Consider the following 16158-nt stretch of genomic DNA (forward strand, 5'->3'; position numbering starts at 1 on the left):
GTGTTTCTTTTGTCTCATATTCTTTTGTTGAAGAGATCTGTTCCAACTGAGAAGCTTTGAGAGTTGTTCCTCCTTTTCCTACACCAACTTTTATCTTCAGCTCCCTAAACATGGGTCTTCTTACAGTTGCTATAGTAGCAACACAATGTTCTTTCCCTTGGTCCAACAATTAGTAATCTTTAAGATTCCATATTAACCCAATTTGAATTATTTGTTTTCACTCTTTCACATGACTAGAAACATATACTACTAGACTTCTTTTTGGCTTATGTGTCATAGAATTAGCTAGCCAAAGGGCAGAAACAAATAAAAGAAAAACAGAGGACCAAAAAGAATTGGAAATTTTCCCCCACAGTAGTAAATACCAATCTTTACGGAAAAGTAAAAGCAAAGCAGAGGAAATTAAACTAAATGTCTAAAATTGACCTTATGATAAAATGTCTAGAGATAACTTTATTGCATTTTCAGCTAAATTATCTGAGCTGTTGCAGCATCCACTTAGAGACAAAAGCTTTAGATGTCTCCGAATTTTCTTTTTATTAGATATTTCCTAATTAATCCCATGCCTTAAGTTGAAAAATCCACTTTTAAAAAGTGGTAAAACCATGTATGTTCCCTAGTAACTATTAGTGAGGATTTAGATCTACTTGAAATCAATAAATACTTTACTCTCCTGAGGAAATCGCAGTGGTCCAATGTATCTGCACACAGTGGTGACATCTGGAGAAGATGGATCTTCTCTTGGCTTGCCCATCAGTGAGTTAATTCCCATACACTGTATTTAAGGTCCCCTTTCTTCTGTTAACCTAAGCTAGTACATCATTAATGTTGCACAACTGAATAGATACCATAATCAAAATACGCATCCAAAAAAGCTGTGACCTTCAGATCCCTTAACTCTATCTACCCCAGTCCAAGAATCAATTTTAAGAGGATAAGATTCTATCAAAATACTGTTCTCCTTTTCAAAGATTCAGTAAAATAGCCTACTTTAGTTTTATGAGATAAAGAAATCATTCTGATGGTTGTGGCTGTGTGTGTGCTGATGTGATGTACATGTATGGTATATGAACACATGTGTAAAGGTATATACATGCAGAGGCTCTATTATTCTCTCTCTTGTTCCCATAAGACAGGGTTTTTCATTGAAGCTGGAGCTAGATTTATGGACAACAAGTCCTAGAGAGCCTGCTGTCTCTGCCCTCCTTAACACCAGAGTTATAGATGTGGATGAGGCCATGCACAACTTTTTGTGTAAGTGTTTGGGATTGAATTATCTTTTCAGGTACTCATGTTTGTGCAGCAAGCACTTTCAATTACTGATCCAGCTCCCCAGCCCTGACTCTAGTCATCTATTAAAGAAATGAACATCTCTATTTGTAGAAATAAAAGGAGCTGTTTACCTTCATGGTTTTTTTTTTTTACACTGGATTTTACTGTTTAGAGCCAAATTCTACAATTCAACAACAGCCATTACTGTAACCGCAGCTAACACTTTAGCTACTTAATTATTTGGCATTAATACATTTATCATAAGTACTCAGTGTTGTTACATTCGTCCTCATTTTAATTTCTAAAATGCAGACTATACCTAATAGAACTCTAATAAAGCCCCTCGGGCTGTCTAACTATGTAAATGTGAACTCAGGTAGAGCATGTGGACAGTTGTTTCTTAACCCATACCACACATACTTCCAGGGAACACTCTCACTGTGAACTTGGTATTTTGCAGACTCAGTTACTTCTCATGCTATCAGATACCTTTTCACGTCTGTGTAGAATTTTATTTGCATTGAAGAAGCAGAAGGCTTTCTTCTCTCACTCCTCTCTAAGCTCTTTTCAGTTAAGTCTCCTGACCGGCTCTAGAAGCCTAACTTCAATTATTCGTTATTTTTAAGTAGTGAGATTTACATTTATATATTTACATTATACATCCAATGTATGTGTGTGTGTGTGCTGTGTGACACTTTTCCTAAGGAAGGACAACACAAATATCCATTTACTCCATACAGAAAGACCAAAGTAAGCATACTACTACAATCCAGCTTGATGAATCAATGTGTTTGTTTGGGCTACCAATTGGGTATCAGTTGAGGGCTTGCAGGAACTGGCATCATTCAAAGGCAGCTGTAATACCAACAGCACCACAGCACAGCACAGGTGACATCTCATGAAAGAGGGAGCTATGAAGCATCCTGCAGCATTGGCAAACAGTCTAGCAGGTAGCAGAGTATCTTTCAGGCAACTCAATTGGCTTCCCTCTTCAAGGAGCAAGGCAGATCATCTTCTCTTAGGTAGTCCTTACTACTATTTAAATCTTAGAGAGTGAGGACCTTGTGCATCTGCCCAGTTTCAGGGATTTCCTAAGCTTTTTGAGTTGTTTATTTAGTGGGTTGTAAATAGCTTTCCTTCATGATAAAACATTTAACTCTATTAACAGCATCAATGGTGTATTACACAGAACATGTTGACACAGCCTATACTGTACACAGAGTACATTCTCCATGTATATATTTATATCCTTCTCATCTTCCCTTTCCCTCTTCTTCCCATCAATCACCTCTGCTTCCCTAGACAGTTTCACTTTTGCTTTCATGTCATGATAAATTTATGCTCCTATATAAATCCAAGGAACCACAAATCAGAGAATGCAAGCAATATTTGTCTTTCTGGGTCTTGTTTTATTCACTCAGCATAATGACTTCTTTTGATTTCCACAATGATACAAGTCACGTGATAAGACCTCTTTCAACTCCTGAGTGACTTGAAGCATAGCACTTCATCATTAATGACCTGCTATATTGCTTTTTATCAAGTCTTATAAGGTGCCTCCAAATTAGGTAGGCCTTAACTGTGTGACTCATACTCTGCAGCCCCAATATCTTTCAAAGTATCCATGTTCTTTTGAAATTAATTGATCTGCCCTGGGCTCAATTGCCCAAAGTCCTCTCTATTTAGCTTTATCAAATTTTCTCTAAACACCATTTATTTTAGTCTTCAATACCAGAAGTGTTCATCACAAGACAGTTCAAACAGTAGTTATTTGAAACACTTGCATGTATGTGGCTTTGGTGTGTTGCAACCTGAATGGTAACTGGGTCCATTTCAGAGACATGTTCAGTCAGGGACAGCACATAGACAGTGGGTAGGAAAGGAAAGCTTATGCCAAAAGAAAAAAAAAAAGAAAGAAAGAAAATCCCCCCAAAGGAGCATTCTGTTACAGAACGAAAAGTCACCAGGAAGGACAGAGGAGTCTTGCCTAGTGTCAATAAGGAGCTTATCCTGCAGATCTCAGGCCAGAGAATTAACTGCTTTGCAATCTAATGAACACTCCCTCCAACTGCTTTCAAAACAGAGAAAGTCACCCACATGGTCTTTTACTGGAAAAGGTTGTGCTTGAATTGCATGCTTTTTTTGTGAACTAAAAAAGAACCTATGAGGAGGAGGTTTTTTGTAAAAATGAACTTGGTGAGACCTTCTCCATGGACTGGAAAGGGAACATTCTCAGAGGGCAGTATTAAATTCAACCCAGATTCTTTGTGAAGATTCCTCTAGCTTTATCGATCCCAAGAAGGCAAAGTGTTATTGAGGAGGTCAGGAAAAGGTTGACATCCCAGTGTCCTCCAGAATTCCCCATAGGGCTGTGAAAGTCTTGGTCATGCCCCCTCCCCCAGATGCCTGGAATTAATTCTTGGAGCTGAGTCTCTTGAGTTCCTGACAGTTTTGCAAAAGTCTTTGTAGACACAGTGAAGCTCTCTCAAAACCTGAATATGTGCTCCATACGTTTCTCTAAGAGGCTTTTTCTCCACAGAAGGAGAATATTTTTGAAGTCAGTTGTTTAGAAAAAGTAGCTCCTTTAACAGGACTCTGTTGAGGGAACACTTAACAGTGTTGATGATTAGAAAGGTCATCATATTTTAAGGCTTTGGGTGATATTTAATTAGCTAGAGCAACTACAGGCAAGGTGTGCCACTGTGTTTGTGAAGCTCAGAGGAGCTGAATTTCATTTTAAAAAGAAAATGTAGTTGGAATATTACTGAGATGGCTGAGTCAGAAAAAGTGCTATCCGTCTAAACACAAACATGAGGACCTGAGATGGGTCCTCAACACCCCAGTTAAAAAGCTGCTTGGAGCATGAGTGATCCAATCTTGGTGATGGGAAAGCAGAAGCAGACAATCCCTGGGATTCATTGAGCAGCGAGTCTAACCGAATCAAGGAGCTCCACATTGCCTTAAGGCAATGAAGGTGGAGAATAGAGGAAGACAGCCAGCATCAACCTCCAGTTCTAGCACTCACACTCCACATGTGACCTTGTACACACAAAAATGCACAATTCAGACTCACACACATAGGTACAGGTCTATGCACAATTCAGAGACACAGAGACTCCCAGATACACACACACACACACATACATACACACACAGAGAGAGATGTACATACACATATAATCTCACATATACATATACACACACAGCAAAAGGGTTTACTTTTTCTGAAGTTACATGATTCTTATTTTCAATGAAGCATACCTCTGCCCCCACTGCTCATTTGCTTGCTTTCCTGTCCTTTCAATGTGTCCCTGTTTCTCTTGCTCTCCTTTCATTTCCATTCCACAATTGCTTTCTAAATGAAGATTTGTTTAAAAAAAAATCCTCCAGCAGAAATAACTCTGAGCTGCAGACATGTGGCATAGTGTACTGCTTGTTTTTTTTTTTTTTTTCTTTTTGTCAGCTTGGCTCAAACATGGACATATTTAAAAAGAGGAACCTATGTTAAGGAACGACTTCTACCAGATTGCCTGGAGGAAAGCCTGCTGGGCATTTTCTTAACCAAAGGGTAATGTGGGAGGGCCCATCTCACTGTGGGTGGTACCATACCTGGGCTGGTGGTCCTGGCTTGTATAAGATAAAAGGCTGATCAAGCCCTGGGGAGAAAGCCAGTAAGCAACACTCCTCAATGGCAGTGATTTTCAACCTTTGAGTTGGTATCTCTTTGAGTGTTGAATGACTCTTTCAGAGGGGTCACCTAAGACCATTGGAAAATACAGATGTTTACATTGTAATTCATATCAGTAGCAAAATTACTGTTATGAGGTAGCAATAAGAATACTTTTATGGTTGGGGTTCACCACAACATGAGGAGCTGTATTAAATGGTCACAGCATTAGGAGGGTTGAGAACCACTGATCCGAGGTCTCTTCTTCAGAACCCACCTTGAGTCCCTGCCTTGATTTCCCTCAATGGTCTGTGATTCAGGAAAGCAGAGATAAATAACCCCTTTCCTCCCAAGTTGCCTTTGGTAATCGTGTTTTATAACAGTAACAGAAGGAACTCTAGTTGAGCATCCATCCTGTGTCCTTTCTTCCTTTGTTCTCAAGGATTTTGCTTGTCACACTCACAGTGTCTCAAAAACAGGGAGTTCTCTACCATTCCCAGACACTTCTCCAAATTAGCACCAAAACTACCCCATTATCATTTTCATTAGGTCCTGTTAACCATCACCAACTTTACCCTGTGTGGCCAGTCATTTCTGATTTTACCATATCCCAAAGGCTTTTGAATCCATGGCCTGCTCCAAAAGATTGTAGGCTCCTTTACCTCACTCACCTCCCCGCCCTCTTCCCCTCCCTTGTCCTGTCCTTTCTTCCACCCTCTCCTGATCCCTTCTGTCATCTCTGTCTTTCATTTGCTGTTTTCCTCTCCCTTCTTTTCTTCTCTCCAGCAGGATTTTAATTACTCCACCAAAGATCTCTCAGCCTTCATCAATGTTACTCCCCAGCAGCACAGTTAGCAAATCACCTGCTGATGAATCTTTCTCAAAAGGATATAGTCCCTCCTTCCCCTGCTTCAGAACTTCATCTAGCTCAGTGCAGTCCAAAGATGGGGCCAAGTTCAAATGCCTGACCCTTGACCTCGGAGGGCTCTCTGATGCTCACACCCCTTACTTGTCTCCGCTTTCACTGTGTTTTCCTCTGCTATCAGAGTATTTGCAGTTATCACAAGGCTATAATGGTTTTATGTATGTGATTCTCACCTCAGCATCAACTTCTCAAGAACAGGGCATGTTTTAGTCAACTCTGCATCCCCAGGACTGAGCAGAATCTCACACATGTAGCCATTCTTACTCTTCTTTCCAAAGAGACAATTCATTGTACTTGATTTCTTTGACAGATGAGCCACTCAGTTTTTACATTAACAAATACATTGGGTTTTGTTCTTAATGTATATTTTCTTGCTCCATCTACAAATATTAGAAGCACATATGGAAAAGATAGTGATAGCTACTTTAATTTCCAAAGAAAATATTGGAGATAAGAAAATAATCATTATATGAATCCTATTCTATACCCTATATCTTTCATACATGCTATGGAATAATGATTTGTAGTTCTTTAAAAACAGTATTCTACTTTTGGATTTTATTTTTTATTTAAAATATGCTTCATATTTCTACTTAAAATTAATAAAGATCCAAATTATCACACACACACACACACATCTCCTTGTGTGTCTGTGTAGAAGATAGAATGTGTCTACATGTTCATGCGTGTTTAACTGTTCCTCTTCCAATCAGTTCCACAGCTGTGAACAATATGCTACTACAACAGAACTGTTCTGATGAGCTGCCTGCTCTGTAGACCTTTGTAAACCTTAGCAAATACACATGTGTAATCAGCACATTGTCGCTGGAGGTTCAATAAAAGATCTGTGATTTTTAATATGTGAGGAACCTTGACAAGTCACATGCTAAAACTGCACAGATTCAGCTTCCCAGTGATAGTGGCCCCTCCCACGTCTTTCTCATGAAGATTAAAGACATAGATTCTGAGAGATTCAGTAAATAAAGAAGCTGACATTTCACCTCAGCCCTGTGACAAGACTGCCCCAGCAGTCTAGGAACTGAGATATCAAGAGTGGATAGGTGGTGATTATGTTATGCACACGTGTGTAGACTCGTAAGCAATCCAGTGTTCTTGTTTGCTTTCTACAACCAATGGAACGGATGTAAAGTAATTAGTTTGCATAGGGTGCATAGCTACCTATTATTCTGTGCTCTGCCCATACACAGTTTACCCTTCTACAATTACATGGTCTTAGACAAACAAACTTCTTCCTCCATCTTTTGGAGTTATAAGATAAAGAAGAAAATCAGAATGGTTTAACTGGAAGGTTTCGATGGTAGCAGTATGATATTGCTTTCAAAAATTCTATTCTTTTTGGGGAATTATTTATTTTTATTTTTATGTATCTGAGTGTTTTACCTACATGTCTGTGCACCATGTGGATGTAGTACCTATGGACACCAGAGGAGGGCATCAGATCCCCAGGAACTGGGGTTACAGGTGGTGGTCAGCATGTTGGAAATGTGATCTAGTTCTTGTGCAATGCTCTTAACCACTAAGGCATCTTTCCAGCCCGTATTCTATTCTCTTAAAGTAGCAATTAACAAGTGGGCTCTCATTTTATTTTAGTTATGCCTTCAAAAAGTATTCTTTGTAAAAATAAGTATCTAAATGTGTGTAAGGACAGTTCAAACTAAAGTAATGTTTTTTAAAAAAATCTAACTTCCAAGATAACATATCTGGTACAATACAGCTAATTTTAACCAACTGGCAATGGTTTACATTATGAAATCTGACAAATCGCACTCTATAATGGTTGCTGTTAAATGTAGGCTTGACATAATCTAGAATCATCCAGGAGATGAACCCGTGGGCATGCCTGTGAAGGGTTGGCTTGATTATATTCATTGAAATAGGAAGACACACCCACTGCAGGTGGTACTATCCCCACTGGGATCCTGAAATGTATAAATGGAGAAAGGGAACTGAGCAGCCACAGTGACCAAAGCTCTCTTCAAACTGTAGATATAATGTTGCCATATGCTTCAAGCTATTGCCACGTTGACTTCACTGTCATGATGGACCTTGAGCTGTGAGCTAAAAGAAACTATTCCTCCCATAAGTTGCCTTTGCTAGAGCATTTTATCACAGAGCAGGAAACAAACTAGACACATTCTTTCTTGGACTTTCAGTTTGAATATCCGTCCCCAAGTTCTCAGAAGCTCAATTGTCCACCTGTTAGCCACAGTCAGGGGTATAGAAGTAAAGATTTGCTACCCTGGAATTACCAACTGATTAGGCAAAAAAAAAAAAAAAAAAAAGTGATAGCATTGCTGTAGATAAGCATATGGAAGCCTTACCCATGTATTATATTTCATGAAAGTTTAATCTCTGCATGCAAGGTTTAGACTGAGCATTGCTGAAGTTAGATAATTTTCCATAATCTTTGAATTTGAAAAGAATAAACAAGTGTGATCACAATGTCATGGGTCAAAATCTTAACAGAGTCACAGACTCCTTGGGTCACCTTTGATGACTTGCTAAAATGCTGTCGCCACTTTATGAACCATAAAGTTAAGGCAAGAAAGGAGTAATTACCACAGAGAGAACATGGAAAGACACTAAGTACTAAGCATGTCTCTTCTGCTGTGCATTGCTGCCTGTCTCACCATTTATCCTGTGGGGAATTCAGTTTTATTCAAGATCAGGCACACAAAAAATTATATTTAGAATGATATATATTATTCTCTTAAACTCAAAGAAGATTGATAAATGCAATCTTATCCATTCTTATGTTGAGCTGGATCTCCATGCCTATTTTGATGTTGATGGCTCTTATTTAATTAATGTCTGCATTCTACAAAACTATGCTGGGGCAATGATACAAGAGCCAACTAATCTTTATAATCATGAATTAACCTTCATATTCTCATTGTTTATCTGTTTCTCTGTTTCTTTTTTCCTTCCCCAAACTGCTTATTGGAATTCAGTATATTTTCTATATTCTTTACACTTCCTTCAAGGCTATACAGTAGAATTCACAAAGTTAAATACCAACTCTAATTTAATACAACCAGAGTTGGATGGGTGAGATGACTCAGTGGGTAAAGGTGCTTGCTGCCAATTCTGATGACCCGAGTTTCATATCCAATACCAACACAGTGGAAGGTGAGGACTTACACAGTCACACTGGCCCCTACCTAAACATGCATACACACATGTGCACACACAAATGTAATTTTAAAATTATATACATCCAGAGTTTTAACTTTAGAAGAGAGAGGAGAATTATCCTAGTCTCCTTTTATACAAACTCGTCTCTATTTATACCAAATATATTTATATTCTTGATCATAACCATCAATATTCTTCATAGTTCCAAACTATAGTGACGTGTGGATAATTTTTCAAATTTGACTTATAAAACCCAACCTACCCATAAATTATGTATTATACATTTTGTTATAAAAAATAAGCAATTGAACAGCTTTTAAAATTTAAATAATTGAGGTGTTTTTATCACAAAAAGAGAGAATTTAACAATTTTTAAATTTTAAATAACTGAAGTATTTTTCAACTTCAAAATTTAATTTTCTTTCAGTGCTGAATATCTACCTCAGCATACTCTAATAACCTAAAATACTGTGGTTTGAAGAAAATGTAAATTGGCTTCTCCATCATGCCTTTTCTAAATGTTTGTTCTGTCTGTCCAAGAAAGAATCATTACCCTGGCAAAATGAAATGATCACATTTTATTAAAAGGCTATTTTTTAATGGGCTTGGCTAGACAGAGTTGGGGATGGAAGCTGCTGTGCTTAGATAATAACACACTGTTTGTTTCTTCACTAGTTATTATTGTTTCCAGAGTAATCCATTGTTTTAAATAATGAGGTAAACTCTTGGTGAGTATCACAAAAGCAATTCTTGCCAGCTGGCCTTTGTCAGAGTGTAATCCATCACTGAAGGGGCTCAGTGCTCCTGATGGGCCAGACTATACATCATCTGGGTGAAATGCTCTGATGATAAATTGAAGACAATCGGGATGTCTAAGAAAGGGACTGGATCTTTTTTTTTTTTTTTTTTTTTTTTTTGCTTGGGGAAAATATGAAAAAGACAGGTGGGATTCTGAAGTCACAAGAGTAACACAACAGAGCACACCGAAGACCTCGGCATCAAAGCAATGTCTCCAGTATGTAACAAGGATGGTCAGAGGAGTGTGACTATACCATTTCACTAAGGTATAAAAGAAATATCTAAGTGATTGGCTAGCATGTGTGAAGTCCTGAGTCTCTTTCCCAGCACTGCATATGCCAAGATTAATGGCACATGCTTATAGTTCCAGCACTTTGGATACAGAGGCAACAGAATCAGAAGTTCAAGATCATCCTCAGTTACAAGGCAATCTTGGGCTACATAAGCACCTATCTCAAAAACACTAACAACAAATAGCAGAAATCAAAAGTAAAGCAGCATGAGGTTGTTTTCTTAGTAGTCCAGATGCATGCTAAACACAGTTTATTTCAAGGCTACTAAGCAGACAGAACCTTGCTTCAATACCACCAATTGTGTAAACTTGTTGGCAAGTTCTTTGTAGATAGGGTGTCTTCCCCAGAAGTCTGAGCCTTTTCATGCTGGGGACAGAGCGTGGAACCTGCTATCAGAGGCAGTATGAGTTTCTAATTTGAAAGACATTGCCTGGCAATATTAAAATTATAGATTTTCCCCCACCTAGAATATAATAAGTTTACCAGTTAGTTGAAGGATAGCACTTCAATGTAACAAGAAAAAAAAAAGCAGCTATTTGAACATAAAAGAAGTCCACACATGTGCCTATATCTAAACCAGGTCAGATTGAAAGTTACTTGAGTTCTTGAGGTTACTCTGATGTAGGTGGGTCTTCTTTCTATGTGTTGCTTTCATTGGTTAATTAATAAAGAAACTGCTTGGCCTGATAGGTCAGAAATTAGATAGGTGGCATAGATGGAACAGAATGCTGGGAGAAAGAAGCAGATTCAGGCAGATGCTATAGCTCTCCTCTCCAAGATGGATGCAGGTTAAGATCCTTCCTGGTAAGCCACCACCTCGTGGTGCTACACTCATTAATAGAAATGGGTTAATCAAGATGTGAGAGTTAGCCAGTAAGAGACTAGAACTAATGGGCCAAGAAACGTTTAAAAGAATACAGTTTCCATGTAATTATTTTGGGTAAAGCTAGCTGGGTGGCGGGATGCAGCCCACCGTTCCATCTACATTACTCGTTGTCTCCTTTCTCACTAACAATAGCATAGACCTAAATTGTATCATGTAGTCACACTACTCATAGAAATGTATATTTCGATTACCAAGGAAAGCAGCCACCTTATTCAAATAAATCATTAGTCCTTGATAAAGTGAACCATATTTCTAGTGAGATATGTATTAGTTACTTTTCTTATGGAAGAAGAAGAAGAAGAAGAAGAAGAAGAAGAAGAAGAAGAAGAAGAAGAAGAAGAAGAAGAAGAAGAAGAAGAAGAAGAAGAAGAACCTAAGGGAGAAAAGTTTGTTTGACTCACAGTTTGAGGGTACAGTCCATCATGGTAGGGAAATCATAATGAGAAGATCATAAGACAGCTGCTACATTATATGGAAGTCAGGAAACACAGAGAAAAAGAATTGAATGTTACTTATCTAGCATTCTGCTTTTTATTGAGTACACCTCCCCATAGAATGGTGCTACCCACATTTAGGGTGGTATCATAGTTAGTTTTAACTGTAAACTTGATGCAGACTAAATTCAACTGAGAATCAAGACTCAATCTCAGATGATATTGTCTTGTGGGTATGACTCTGTGCAGACTGTCTTCATTTCTAATTGATATATAGAGGTCTTGCCCTGTGTAAGCAATGCCATTCCCTGAATAGGTTGTCCTGGGTTGTAAAAGAAAGAATGAGCTGATAAGCAAGCCATTAAGCAACATGGTTTCTAGTTTACTTCCTTGGCTGTGGGAAAGTCCTGTGGTCTGAGGTGGAATAGCAAGCAGGTCTACCTTCAGGTTCCTGCCCTGACTTTGCTCAATGATGTGTTGTGACCTAGAAATAGAATCTTTCCTCACTAAGTTGTTATTGGCCAGAGTATCCAATTACAGCAACAGAGAGTAGATTAGAATGGGTGGGACTCAGGCAAGAGGTTTTATACACCACGTCATCCTATCAGTCCCCGCAAAGTACACTTTTATTGGGCAGGCAAGATGTGGCTGTAGATTTTGAATGTCATGGCCTCTATGAACAAGGATGTACTTTGGCTATATGCTTTGACAAAGTAATTCCATCAGCTAATCATGGGGTTGTCAATTCTCCCTATGTTGAAAAAACTCACTAAGGCCTGTCTGGTACAGGTTTCAAAGATAGTTTATAAAGACTATCAGCATGGGGGACAATGAAACTATGTGTGATCAGGTTAAACTCATGGTGTGTTTTCAGCAGTGTTGCTCTATTATTCTCTGGAGAATCTGTAAGCCAGGTGAGAAAGGGAGAGCCGCCCACTAACGTGTTTACTGTGCTTCCTAGAGTGTGGAAGAGATGAGAAACAATAGGCTGGTGTGTCAACAAGTCATAGTGATGCAGATGTAGAAATACAGATAAATTTGTTTGTGATTAAAATTGAGGAAAGAGACCTCTCTAGAATGACAGATATGAACAATCCAGCATTATGATTAATGAATTATTTTAAATACAAATAATGGTTCTTTGGTTGTTATCTACTTTTTATTTATTTAATGTGTCTGTGTGTCTCCGTGTATATTCATGTAAACTCAGTGTCTGCAGAGGTAGGAAGAGGGCATTGGATTCCATGGAGATAGAGCTATAGCAGGTTAAGAGCTGCTGGTCATGGGTGCTGGGGACTGACTTTGGGTCCTCTGCAAGACCCACAGGCACTCTTAACCATTAAAACATCTCATCAGCTCCCATCACTTCTTTGTTATTATCAGCCATGTCCCATTAACATTTTCTTCCCACTTAAGAGCTCTCCCTCCCCTGTAATTCCTTCAAGTGTTATGATTTATACACAGAGACATGCAAACAAACGCACACACATCAAGAGGGAATTTCAAACTCCACAGATCACTGGCATTTTTTCTACTAAGCCTGCTTTTCTGATTATATAATAACATCCAGTTCCATCCATTGTCTTGTTAATGTCATGATTTAATTTTTATTTATCATACCATGAAATTTCTTTGTTCATATGCTCCAATTATTTTTTATTCATTCATGCATAGATGAACATCCAGGTTGGTTCTGTTTCCTGGCTACTAGAAACAGTGCAACAAATAAAAATAAAGATGTAATTTACCTCTGTTAACTTGAACTCCTCTGGGTAAATACCCAAGAGTAGTAGGGCTGGAGAATATGCTAATTCTGCTTAGTTTATTTGATTAATTTCATTCTTATTCCAAAGTGGCTACAATGGTTTACATTCCTGTCAGCAGTGAGGAAGATTCCTATTTTGTTGCATTTTTGTCAATATTAGTCATAATTTGTTTTCTTGCAACTGTATATATATAAATATGCNTATATATTCAAGATGTCCCACTAATTTATCTTGGTTTATGTCTACTTGCTTGTACAACATCCCATTTTCCCAGAGTGGAATGAAGAACAAAATGACAGGATATAATTTTGCCTTTAAAACCCCCTTGCTCTAAAAGCTCTGTAGGGAGCTACACTTTGACTCTGAACACCTGAGTACAGCCACTGTCAGCTGAAATGAAGACATTCAATTGACTGTAGACTGTGTCTGAGTGGTCTTCTCTAGTGAGCTCCTTGTAACACTCACACAAGAACTGGGAATCTATGAGACATGACTTCTGGGTCTCACATAAAAGCTTCTAGGTGCTAGAACTTCTAGCAGTCTAGGGAAGAACAAAGTTTTTAGCAGGATTTTGATGAGATGTTTATCTATTTGGATGACATTTTCCCCTGATTTTAATGAAATGTTCTTTAAAACTTCATCTTATAGTGAATGTAGACTGTTAAAAATGGGATCATATTCTCACTTGTGAATGGGTCCACCAGTTTCACAAGCCTGTATGGCATGCTCAGGTATGACAGTGTAATGTCTCAAGCTTCAGATTCTGGTTAAGGAAGTAGCTGTTCTGAATTCCATGTCCTTTCTTTGGTGATGAGATTGTGATTATGTCCCTCATGGGAAAAAGTCTATGAGAGCCTGTCTGACATATACATGGAATAGAAATAGCACCAGAAAGTTAGTTTCCAACCTTTGCCCAAGTCTTAGTGTTGCCAGAGTTAGAGTCAGTACCTGGGTCACAACAGCCCTGCAATAAACCATCCTCAAGCAGCATCCTTAGGAGACTAACTAAACAGTTTAATAGCAGTGGGAGGGGGCGTGTTCAATACCTTTCTTTAATGTGGTCATAATGAGAGGAGTAGAGAAGTCTCATCTTCATGGCTTTAACTTGAGACACTGGTTTAAGCAGAGGGCAAGAGGTAAGCACAGATAACCATCCTGGTGTAGGTGTGGGCCTGCCATCATTGGCAGAGCTACAGTCCCTCCTGAACATGGAAACCTCTCTCCAAGAAACAGGTCCCTTTGGCTGACTGGCATCCTCTTCTCACACCTTGTTTTCTCAGCTTGAGATTCCTGTGGGTATTCCATTTCCTTGGAGTTTATTGTTTCAACAGTCCAGAAAACAAAGGGAGAAATGTCTATTTAAAATATCTTCATTCCTGCTAGGGTGATTACATTAGGCTGTGGATGAAATTAAAGGAGAAGCAAGAGCTGGGGCCTCCACTGTGTTAGCAGTTTAATTTGTAGGAGCTGAAGTTCCTGGCAGGCTGGGGAGCTGAACAATAGCAATGTAGCAGTAGTCTCTAACTTGGCAATTGGGTTTCCAATTAAAGAGGCAATTTGTTGTAATGGAATGGGTATGGCTTTAGCGAGGAAACCTCCATTTGTGTCCCAGATGCACCACTTGCTTCTTGATTTAATGAGGAGTTTCTACTTAATATCCATGAGCTTTATTTCACTTCTCTGTAAAATGAACACAACAGGCTAATTGTGAGGATCAAAGAAAGTGTGGAAGGAGTTCGACAGTTCATAACCGGGTGTCCAAGCACACGTGTCTAGGGATTTGAGTCAATGGGGAGGAGAATAGATCTCTTTCGTTGGGACGGTGATTGCTCAGAAAAGAGAGGGTGGAACTAATATTAGCATAACTCTCAGGCTGGTGGTACCGTTTGCAAGGTTAAGGAGGATGAGTAAAGTCCTCTGAGGATGCTTCTGCCTCCATCAGTGCAGGACACAGAGGAAAAGACATAGTGATCTGGAGTAATTTATGAGCATTTCCCATTCTGTGGGCATTCAGAACTGTCTGGAATTACAAAATCACCACCGCCTGTTTTCAGGGTATGGTAGTCTGTTAGCACAATAAGTTCTATGTGAGTACTGTTTAAGTCTTGCCCTATGAGCTCATTTGACAATAGATGCCCCCCCACCTCATAAAGCCCAAGAGATAGTCTGATTAAGAGATCTATTGTTAGAACACAGCTTATTCCATAAAGTGTGTGCAATGAAAGATGAGGACCTGAATTCAATGTCCGCACAACACACATTAGAAGGTATAAAAAGGTAAGGCATGATGGCAGACACTTGTAATTTCAATGCTGAGGAGATGGAGACAGCAGGTGGGAACAGGCCCTGGGGCTCACTGGTTGGCAGCTCTAGTAGAGTCAGTGAACTCAGGGTCCAATGAGAGATCATGTTGTCATAAAATTAAGGGAGAAAGTGACTGAAAAAAATCTGACATATTTCTGGCCTCACACACAAATGCACACATGTACATTAACACACATACATACATGATTAAAGTAGAAATAATTCTAATGCAATTCCTTCACACATACTCTTAAAAAATTCCCCTAGACAATTAGCTCCTTTTCTCCATGGTTACCACACCTTACCTCACACTTTTTTCTGTGATTATCAAAATAAAGTCTTTACACCAAACTGCTAGGCATAATTGGGCCAACCAAGTGTATCCCAAGGTAGTAATTTTAGACCAAAAACTAGTATAGAAGCAGATGCCTAATGTGGTAGTTGTAAAGATAATCTCAACAACAGAATACATTCACCTACATTATATCCAGATTTCCAACAGCTTCAGTGAAACTGGATATGAAGAGAAAGCAGATTGTAGGTAGACAGATGACAGATGACCAGACAGAGAGATGATAGAAAGTGAGACAGTTACACAGAAGACAGATTCATACATGCATCCATAAGACACAGAAGGATGATAACATAGATATAGAT

This window comes from Alexandromys fortis, unplaced genomic scaffold (genome assembly GCF_014885135.2).
Source record: "Alexandromys fortis isolate MF-2015 unplaced genomic scaffold, M_Fortis_MF-2015_v1.1 scaffold_109, whole genome shotgun sequence".
NCBI classification, from domain to species: Eukaryota; Metazoa; Chordata; class Mammalia; order Rodentia; family Cricetidae; genus Alexandromys; species Alexandromys fortis.